Below are 10794 nucleotides of genomic sequence, written 5' to 3'. Positions count from 1 at the left end.
GACCTTTGCAGGCTGTCTCTGAATCCCAGATGTCTTCCCCTGTAAGGGGTGAGCCCTGGGAGGAAGCTGGGAGCCGATTCTTGAATGCAACAGTGTTCTGACCCCTTTTTATCAAATGAAGCAACTGAGGCCTGAAGGAAATAATGTATACAGTGGTCCGTTTCCAAGACAAAGGGCCTTAAATTGGCTTAGGTTAGCAAACCACATAAGAAACAGGATATACGAGGCCCCTGCTCGGATAGCCGATGCCTGCTTGTTGTGCACCACCCTCCGCCCCCACCCCAACTTAGTTGACCTCACCCGAACGGAAGAAGTTCAGTCTAAAATGAAAGTTTATTAGTCTGCAAAATAGCTTGCTTTGTCCATTCTTAACTGCCTGCCCGGCTACTTAGGTCATAAGTCAAATACTGTTGTTTTTTTGTTTTTTTTTTTGAGACAGAGCTTTGCTCTTGTTGCCCAGGCTGGAGTGCAGTGGCATGATCTTGGCTCACTACAACCTCCGTCTCCTGGGTTCAAGCAATTCTCCTACTTCAGCCTCCCGAGTAGCTGGGATTACAGGTGCCCACCACCCATGATCGGTTAATTTTTTTTTTTTTTTGTATTTTTCATAGAGATGAGGTTTTACTTTACCATGTTGGCCAGGCTGGTCTCGAACTCCTGGCCTCAAGTGATCCACCTGCCTCGGCCCCCCAAAGTGCTGGGATTACAAGTGTGAGCCACTGCGCCTGGCCAAGTCAAATATTAAAAGAGCCCCTGAGCTAACTAGGATTGCAGTGCATTGTGGGCTGCAACAAAATGCAGCAAGGCCCCCCTAAAGAAAACACCTAAAGCTCCTACACAACGACCAATAGGTGACAGCTGGGAAGATTGTGACCCCATGGTACTCAGCCTATGAGGAACCGGGGAGGGACCTGTTCACTAGGGGATAAATTGCTGGTTAAAACTGTGCTGGGTGTGTCTGCCCATCAGACACCCAATCTTGCAAGACCATCATTAAAAGTCTCACTTTCACTGATCTCCGGGTCTCTGGGTCCATTCTTTGGGTTTGGACGGGTGAGTTTGTTTCTCACAAAGCCCGGAGAAAGGAAGCAACTTAGCAGAAAGTGTGAAGGAGAAGACAGCAGGTGAGACTCAGCTTGGCAAATTGTCACAACCAGGACACCACCATGAGCAGATATCACGAGCGCTGCTGCTCGCTGAAGTCACTCCGTGCCTGCCATTCTACTATTCTATTACTATTCTAGTTCATGCCTCATGCTCTGCTTCTTAATACACACAAAGCTAGTGACTGGACACTGGAATTTCTCAAGGGCCACTGAAAAATCAGCAGACCCAGCGGAAGTACGGCCTCCTCCTCACTTCCACGTTCCATGCAAGCCCATCTGATCAGCTGAGCCCAAATCACACCACAAATCCTGCTACAGGGGAATACAGATCTGAGCTTTCCAGCTTCCTCAGTGGAGGAAGGCACACATGGAGAATGAAATTGATGCTAAGCATCAATTCATCATTATAAACTTGTTTCTGTTACCATACGATTGGCTGGAGTGAATTCAGATTCAGGTGTCTACAAATTGAAACCCCTGACCCACACAGGTTCTGTCTCTGGTAAGAGTGTTCCTTCTGCCCCCTCCACAAGATGCCTGTTCCATTTTGTGACGGGCTGTCTATGAAGACGTTTTCTTTCTTTCTTTTTTTTTTTTTAATTAAATAAGATGGGGTTTCTCCATGTTGGTCAGGCTGGTCTCAAACTCCTGACCTCAGGTGATCCACCCACCTTGGCTTCCCAAAGTGCTGGGATTACAGGCGTGGGCCACCACGCCCAGCCTAAAGACGTTTTCTTTCATGTTGAGCTGAAACCTGTGCTCACCTGTCCTGGCTTTGCTTCCAGGGACCAAACAGAATGCATCGACTATTATTTCCATTCAACTGCCCTTTGGCGATCTGAAGATGGGGATGGTGATATTCCCCAAACTACTCAGCAGCGCTGAAAGCACTGGTTTCCAGATGAAAAAGTATTGAGGCAGGCCAACCACCAATGTAAAGGTGGAGAGAGTCTGGCATTGAAGAGATGCCAAGGGCAACTATTCATTGTCTTCCACTGAGGGGAGAATACATTCACCTCGTCTTAGCAAAGGTAAAAACCACAGCCAATCCACAACTCCCAGGCTTCTAAGAAGCTGTAGAAACCAATTAATTCAAAATGCATTATATACAGTGCGCTAAATTGGTCACCAGAGGGAGTCTAGATGTAACAGGATCTTTGGCTAGAACCATCATTATGACAGTTTGTATTTGGAGAGCTTTTTCCTTCTCTCATCCAAAGGGGTGCCAGCACCTTGCCACCACCTGTCTCATTAATGAACACAGTACCTCGGTGAGCGAGGCAGGTGACCAGTCTCATTATCTCACTTTTTAAAGAAGGGCACCTGGAGGTCAAGTGACTTTTGTTTCACACGATGCTAATTAAAACCTTCTGTAGCTGTTATTTGCAAGTTCATGGGCTCCTTAAAAGCTTTGTCAGTGATTTCAAAAGCCTAATTTCACTTACTGACTGCTTTAACACTCCCATTAAGAAGAGGAGTGAAAAATAAACCGAAAAAGACCAGTTTTATCCTCATTCTGTTTTATGTGTGAATATCAAAGGATTTGTTTTAAAAAAAATTAACTGCCCGCTGAGGCAGGATTTATTCATTCACAGTCTTGTTGATTTCTCACTTTCAGCAAATATTACGGACCAAAACCTTGGCTCCAAAAAATTATACTTATGGACTATAATTAAATATTACGAACTATACAAAGACCAAGAGCTTGGCCCTAAGAAATTACAGCTGGGAAGGGCTGCAGGAGTGGGCTAGAGGAGGATAAAGCCATTTCTGGCTAGGGTGATGTGGAAATGCTTCATAAAGAGATGGTAAAGGATGGGGGAAGAAACAGAATGCGGAGTGGGGCATTCATTCCCTACTGTGGGGCATCCTGGGCACGTGGTCAAGACGTGCTGGATGCCCAGTCCTTGTTCTGCCTCCTGCTCTGCTCCCCAGCCTCTCACAGATTCTGGTGCAGCCAGAACTATCTTTCCAGCAAATTCTATTTTGGCTTATGCCAGCCTGAGTCTCTGGGCAGTAAACTGCTTTCTGGGCAGTACCAATGAGTGAACAAAGTCCTGGAGGAGGGAAAGACCAGGTCTTTGTTGACTGGATGGAGCAGATTTGCAATGGCAAGGTCTGAACCGCCAAATCTTCTAGATGGTTCCAAGTACCAAACTCACATTTAAAAGGTGTGCTGCCGCTGTGTAAAATGTGACCATTAGACGAAGCTGGGTGGGGGGTACATAGGACCTCTCTGTATTTGTTTGGCAACTTTCTATGAGTATAATTACAGCAGGTCCTCAAGTAATGTAATTTTGTTCAATGTTCAATTTTGTTTCATTAAAATGTTGAGAAAAAAATGGATTCCCGCCTGGTGCCACCACTGTCTGTATGGAGTTTGCACATTCTTATATATCTGCCTGGGTTTTCTCCATATACTCTGGCTTCCTCACACATCCCAAAGATGTGTGCATGAGGTGAATTGGCGCGTCTACATTGTCTCAGGATGAGTGTGGGTGTGTGTGTGGCAGGGGCGGAAGGGCACACACGCTGTGATGAGATCGTGTTCTGTCCAGGGCGGGTTCCCACCTTGTATCCTGAGGGTCAAGATAGATTCTGGCCACCTGCCACCCTGAACTGGAATAAGCAGGTTGGAAAATGAATGGATGAATAAATACATATTATTTTAAAATAAAAATTTGGCCAGGCGCGGTGGCTCACACGTGTAATCCCAGCACTTTGGGAGGCCAAGGCAGGCGGATCACAAGGTCAGGAGTTTGAGACCAGCCTGGCCAACATGGTGAAACCCCATCTCTACTAATAATACAAAAAATAGCCAGGCATGGTGGCCAGCACCTGTAATCCCAGCTACTTGGGAGGCTGAGGCAGGAGAATTGCTTGAACTCGGGAGGCGGAGGTTGCAGTGAGCCGAGATCATGCTGCTGCATTCCAGCCTGGGTGACAGAACAAGACTCTGCCTCAGGGAAAAATAAATAAATAAGTAAATAAAACAAACAAACATGTAAATAAATAAATAAAACAAGTAAATAAATAAGTAAATAAAACAAGTAAATAAATAAAAATTCATGAAGTATGTGATGATCATCCACATGTTCAACTGTATACACTGCAGTACGAAAGTGCTCAGCAAGCTCTTGGATCTGAGATTCTTTTTGAACTTCAACTCCATAGTGATAGAAGGTGCTTCTTACAATGTTTACTTTGCAAACGTTTGTTTCTTGATTTTATTTTATTTTTTAATTTATTATGTATTATTTTTATTTATTTTTTTGAGACTGAGTCTTGCTCTGTCACTCAGGCTGGAGTGCAGTGGCATGATCTCAGCTTACTGCAGCCTCCACCTCCCGAGTTCAAGCGATTCTTGTACCTCAGCCTCCCAAGTAGCTGGGATTATAGGCATGCGCCACCACGCCCGGCTAATTTTTGTATTTTTAGTAGAGACAGGGTTTCACCATGTTGGCCAAGTTGGTCTTGAACTCCTGATCTGAGGTGATCCACCCACCTTGGCCTCCCAAAGTGTTGAGATTACAGGCGTGAGCCATAGCTCCTGGCCTGTTCCTTGATTTAACCCATAACTATGACAGCTGTCACTCACTGATTCACCAAAAGTGGTGTAATTACCTACTTGTTTTTATTACTCTTTGTTAAATTCATGTATAGCTCCATTTATTCTGATGTTTAATATTAGAAGTTTTTTGGGTCTTTATTTAGAGGTTTGGTGATATTTTAATGACCAGAAATATGCCATAAGAACTTAACTCTTATATATATATATATAAATTTTTGTTTGTTTGTTTTTAAAGACAGGGTTTTACCATGTTGGCCATAGTCTCGAATTTCTGACCTCAGGTAATCTGCCTGCCTCTGCCTCCCAAAGTACTGAGATTACAGGCATGAGCCACTGCGCCCGGCAACTCTTATTTACATTAATTACCCTATAGTAGCTGGGCATGGTGGCTCACACCTGTTATCCCAGCACTTGAGGAGGCCAAGGCAGGCAGAGTGCTTGAGACCAGCCTGGGCAACGTGGTGAAACGCTGTCTCTTAAAAAAATAATTAGCTTAGAGTAAAATTGGTTTTCTTATACATTATTTCACTTAAAGTCAGAGTTACAAAAACCTAACATTGAGAACTCGCTGTATTTTTAAAAAGCGTTCTGGGGTTGAGGGGAGGCTGAGGCACAAGGATGACTTGAGCCCAAGAGTTCAAGTACAAACTGGGCAACATGGGTTGAACCCACCTCCTGGGTACAAACTGGGCAACCCCCACTCTACTAAAAACGAAAACTTAGCCAGGCATGGTGACCCAGCTACTTGAGAGGCTGATGTGGGAGGATTGCTTGAGCCCAAGATTTCAAGGCTGCAGTGAGCCATGATGGTGCCACAGCCCTCCAGCCTAGATGACAGAGCAAGACAATGTCTCTTTAAAAAAAAAAAAAAAAAAAAAAAAAAGCAGTTTTTCTTTTTCTTTTTTTCTTTTCTTTTCTTTTTTTTGAGACAGAATATTGCTCTGTTGGCCAGGCTAGAGTGCAGTGGCACAATCTTGGCTCACTGCAACCTCCATCTCCCAGGCTCAGGCGATTCTCCTGCCTCAGACTCCCGAGTAGCTGGGATTACAGGCATGTCCCAGCACGCCCGGCTAATTTTTGTATTTTTAGTAGAGATGGGGTTTCACCATGTTGGCCAGGTTGGTCTCGAACTCCTGACCTCAGGTAATCCGCCTGCCTCACCCTCCCAAAGTGCTGGGATTACAGGCGTGAGCCACCGCACCTGGCCAGTAGTCCTTCCTTCCTTCTTTCTTTCCTTCCCTCCCCTCCCCTCTCCCCTCTCCTCCTTCCTTCCCTCCTTTTTTCTTTTCTTTCTTTCTTTCCTTCTTTTCCGTCCTTCCTTGCTTTCTCTCTCTCTCTCTCTCTCTTCCTCTTTCTTCCTTTTTGACAGTTTCATTTTTGTGGCCCAGGCTGGAGTGCAATGGCAAGACCTTGGCTCACTGCAACCTCTACTTCCCGGGTTCAAGCGATTCTCCTGCCTCAGCCTCCCAAGTAGCTGGGACTACAGGGATGTGCCACTGCGCCCGGCTAATTTTGTATTTTTAGTAGAGACAAGTTTTCTCCATGTTGGCCAGGCTGGTCTCGAACTCCTGACCTCAGGTGATCTGTCCTCCTCGGCCTCCCAAAGTTCTGGGCTTACAGACATGAGCCACCACACCCGGAAAGTAGTTTTTCTTTTAAGTGCATTGCTATTAATATGACCAGTAGAGATGGCAGCTAAATCCTGACTCTTATATTTCTGTATGGCCGGGGAAGTTTCCATATATCAGGGAAAGACGGGAGCCAACACCAGAGGCATAAGATAAGTTAAAACCATGCTGGAGAGCTGGTTGGGTTTGGGGGGCATGTCAGGAAGCGGGGGAAATTCAGAAGCCCAAGGCAAGGACTAAGTTAACTCAGTGTACCAGGGATTTGGATCCAGGGCGGGGGAAGGAAGGGAGGACAGAACAGGGGTGGATGTGAGAAACTGCCTCCTGGATCCAACAGTGCCTGAAGTTTACTCTTCCCAACTGCTACGGGTGTGATGTGTGGGTGTGTTGGCCCCAACTGAAATGGCCAGGGGAGAGGTGAAGGGACAAAGATGCCTGAGTCCTTTTGAACTGTCATAACAAAATACCATAAATGAGTAGTTTAAAGAACAGATTAACAAATGTAGTTCTTTTCCTTTCTTTCTTCTTTTTTTTTTTTTGGAGACAGGATCTTGCTCTGTTGCCCAGGCTGGAGTGCAGCGTTGCAATCTCAGCTCACAGCAACTTCTGCCTCCCTGGTTCAGCATCCTCTCACCTCGGCCTCCTGAGTAGCTAGGATCACAGGCCCAAGTCACCAAACCTGGCTAATTTTTGTGTGTGTGTGTGTGTGTGTGTGTGTGTGTGTGTGTGTGTGTGTGTGTGTTAGGCAAGTCTCAAACTCCTGGCCTCAAGTGATCCTCCCACCTTGGCCCCCAAAGTCTTGGGATTATAGGTGTGAGCTACTGTGCCTGGCCATGATTTTATTTTTTAAAGAGGGTCTGGCTATGCTGCCCAGGCTGGCCTCAAACTCCTGGGCTCCAGCAGTCCTCCCACCTCAGCCTCTCAAGTAGCTGGAACTACAGGCATGAGCCACGTTGTGCAGCTTGCTATCAGGATTGCTTCTCTTCACAATTCTCAGGGTAATGTTTTGAAAATCAGCTTTATCAAGGTATAATTTCATATGATACCCAGATTTGCATTTTTCCTCTTTAAGAAGTGAAGAGGCCAGCTGCAGTGACTCATGCCTGTAAACCCAGCACTTTGGGAGGCCGAGGCGGGCGGATCACAAGGTCAAGAGATTGAGACCATCCTGGCCAACATGGTGAAACCCTGTCTCTCTAAAAATACGAAAACATTAGCCAGGTGTGGTGGCATGCGCCTGTAGTCCTAGCTACTCGGGAGGCTGAGGCATGAGAATTGCTTGAACCCAGGAGGTGGAGGTTGCAGTGAGCCAAGATCGTGCCACTGCACTCCAGCCTAGCAACAGAGCAAGTCTGTCTCAAAAAAAAAAGTAAGGCTCCACATCGTTTCATAAGCTTAAATGATGGGAAGATTTCACCATCCCTCAAGGAGAAATACTGTCCTCCTCGGTATCTTACCTTAGCACACATTTTTGTGCCAGGCAGTAACACACCCTGTTTATCTTAAATCCTCAGGTACAGTCGTTTGGGTCTTCGCTGGTTTTAATCCCAAGGCTGTATGAGCTTCATGTACATTATCCTGTCTGATGAGATGACGATGTTGACTTCCGTTCTAAGAACGAGGAAGCAGAGGAGACACAAATAAGCCAGAGGCAATGCTGGGTTTCAGTCCTGGTTGGCTTGAGGCCACAGCCCATAATCTTCTCACTCTCTCACTCCAACTTGAATTGGAATCAGACCACCCAGACTCGCACCATCAGTTGCTGTGAGACTGAGAAAATCCCTTCCCTTTTCTGGTGTCTGTGTGATGCGCGGATGGACTTGCTGACTTCCATGAGCTGGGTGGGAGAACAGGGCAGGAACTAATCCAGGACTGTGAAACTCAGTCTCCTTGTTCATCAGAGTAGGTGAGTGGGAAAGCAAAGGGCAAAGCTCCTGCTCCCCAAAATGCAGGCAACACCCATTCAGTCCTGAGTTTCGGGGAAGGGTGGGAGGTGGCGACAAGATCATATTTCAAGCGTTTATCCAGCATGTGCAGAGCAGGCCAGCCTGAGCAAGAGGCTTTCTTTGTCCCAGGAACAAATTACAAAGGCAGGTGGAAGTAGTTATCTTCGTTGAGAGAAACAGGGCACAGGAACTTGCTCAGAGGCCTTGAAAGATGATGAGAATGAAAACCAGATTTCACAGGGTTAAGGGAGAGGGTGAAGGAGAGCTCCCACTTAGTTTCAGAAACATAAGGCACACATTTTAAAGGAAGGGGAAATGTGGCATAGACAATCACATGACTTATGCAGGGTCACACACGCTTTAACACCTGAACACAGGTCTGTTGATTCCCAGGGTGATGTTCACCATCTCCCCGCCCACTGCCAATCAACCAAGCTTTACCCACTTACCCCTGTGCGGGGAGACGGCAGAAGGCTTACACTGCTGGAGAGGAGCAGCAGGAGTTAAGTCTTGATGATGCTAATTTAATTAGCTGGGCTTCCTAATTTAATTCAACTGTTATATTTGCACATTGATGATGCTGTTGAATACTTTGCCTTTGGATGTTTGGTTAAAATGACTGTGTTTTGCTCCACAATTTGCTGGAATCTGCAGGGACAGAACTATATTCTCTAAAGGGATACGTGAAAAATTCCAAAGGTGTGGTTCGTCCTGGGAACACATGGGAATTTTTACCCACAGTTTACAAAACATCTCCATCCTTTTAAGACCCTCTCAGCTGTCATAGTACATGAACTATATTTCCTTAGGGAAGCTCAGAGAAGCTCACCTCTCTCAAAGGTGGCACTCCATGTTGACCACGGTTCTGGCTGCATTCTCTCATTGGGCTGGGTGGGTGAGCTGGGCAGGGGCAAGCCTGGTGGCGCTGAGCAATGAGGGAGGCAGTGGTGAGGAAAGGCCAGTCCATACATTGCTGACTATTGTCCCAGCTGTCTTTTGTCATTACTGTTCATGCCCTAGATTGCCAGTGCCTGGAAAAAAAGAATACAGGCTTTGACTCTAGCTCTGCACCAGGATGAAAGGCTTGGGCACCAAGGCTCTGAAGTTTACATAAACTGGGTTTGAGTCCCAGCTCTGTTTACCAGATGTTGACTTTGGGCAAGTTACTCCACTTCTTTGAGTCCCAGTTTATTCATTATCAAAGTATGAATGATCAATCACAACACATGCATTATAGGGCTGTCAAGAGGATTAAATGAGAGAATGTGTGCAACTGATTTGGACTCCGGAAAGAATAGCAAGGCGCCATTATTTTATATACCATTATATAAAATATAATACCATTATAAAAAGAAACATTGTCAATTGAACTATTGCATAAGCTTTTGTTATCTAGAAAAGATGGATACTATCTTTCTGTAGATAAGAAAGATCTATATCCCTGGGCGCTGGGCGCGGTGGCTCACACCTGTAATCCCAGCACTTTGTGAGGCCAAGGTGGGCGGATCACGAGGTCAAGAGATCGAGACCATCCTGGCCAACAGGGTGAAACCCCGTCTCTATTTAAAAAAAAAACAGAAAGCTATATATCGAAAAGCTCTGACTTGGTTGGGTGCAGTGGTTTACGCTTGTAATCCCAACAGTTTGGGAGGCCAAGGCAGGCAGATCACGAGCTCAGGAGATCAAGACCATTATGGCCAACATGGTGAAACCCCATCTCTACTAAAAATACAAAAATCAGCTGGGCGCAGTGGTAGACGCCTGTAATTCCGGCTACTCGGGAGGCTGAGGCAGAAGAATCGCTTGAACAAGGGAGTTGAAGGTTGCAGTGAGTTGAGATCACACCACTGCACTCCAGCCTGGGTGACAGAGTGAGACTTCATCTCAAAAAAAAAAAAAAGAAAAAACGTTACAAGTTGATATTTAATAATATCACTTTTATACATATGTAAAAGGGAAAATGTAAACAGAAAGATATGTATCAAAAAACTCCTTCCACCCACTCAGCCTGGCAGGTGGCACTCAGCTCACCCTACCGGCCTGGATTCCATACCTCCAAGAGAGATGGAGTCAGGTGTGGAGCAGTGAGGGCTGTGTGAGTGAGCTGGGCAAGCATGGGGTCTGGTCACGGTGCAGTCAGACACAAGCTGCCATGGGGTAGACAGCTCCAGGTGCTGGCATAAATGTCAGCTCTCTGCAAGGCTGCAGCCGGACCAGGTGCACTGCAAGCAGCTTCCCGAGCTGGCACCAGGAAATATGGCAGCACCTTGAAACTTGGAGATGCCAGGAACCACAGGGCCCCAAAGAGGGAGTCACAGCCTTGGCTCAGGGAGCTCCCAGGTCTGGATTCCCCAAAGGGTCACAGCTCTTTGCCTGAAACATGGGAAGCAAGGGGCATGTTTCAGGCCTGTTTGTGTTACAGCAGCTCTTTCAGCCTCAGCATTGTGTGGGTCCTGAGTTCTTGCCCTACAGTCCTGCATTCTTGTCCTGCAACCAAGAAGAATGATGTCGTCAGACAAGCGGAGGGTGAGCAAGATGAAGGG

This window comes from Sapajus apella, unplaced genomic scaffold, assembly GCF_009761245.1.
Source record: "Sapajus apella isolate SASKATOON/1434 unplaced genomic scaffold, GSC_monkey_1.0 scaffold214, whole genome shotgun sequence".
NCBI classification, from domain to species: domain Eukaryota; kingdom Metazoa; phylum Chordata; class Mammalia; order Primates; family Cebidae; genus Sapajus; species Sapajus apella.
Note: the sequence above shows the minus strand (reverse complement) of the source record.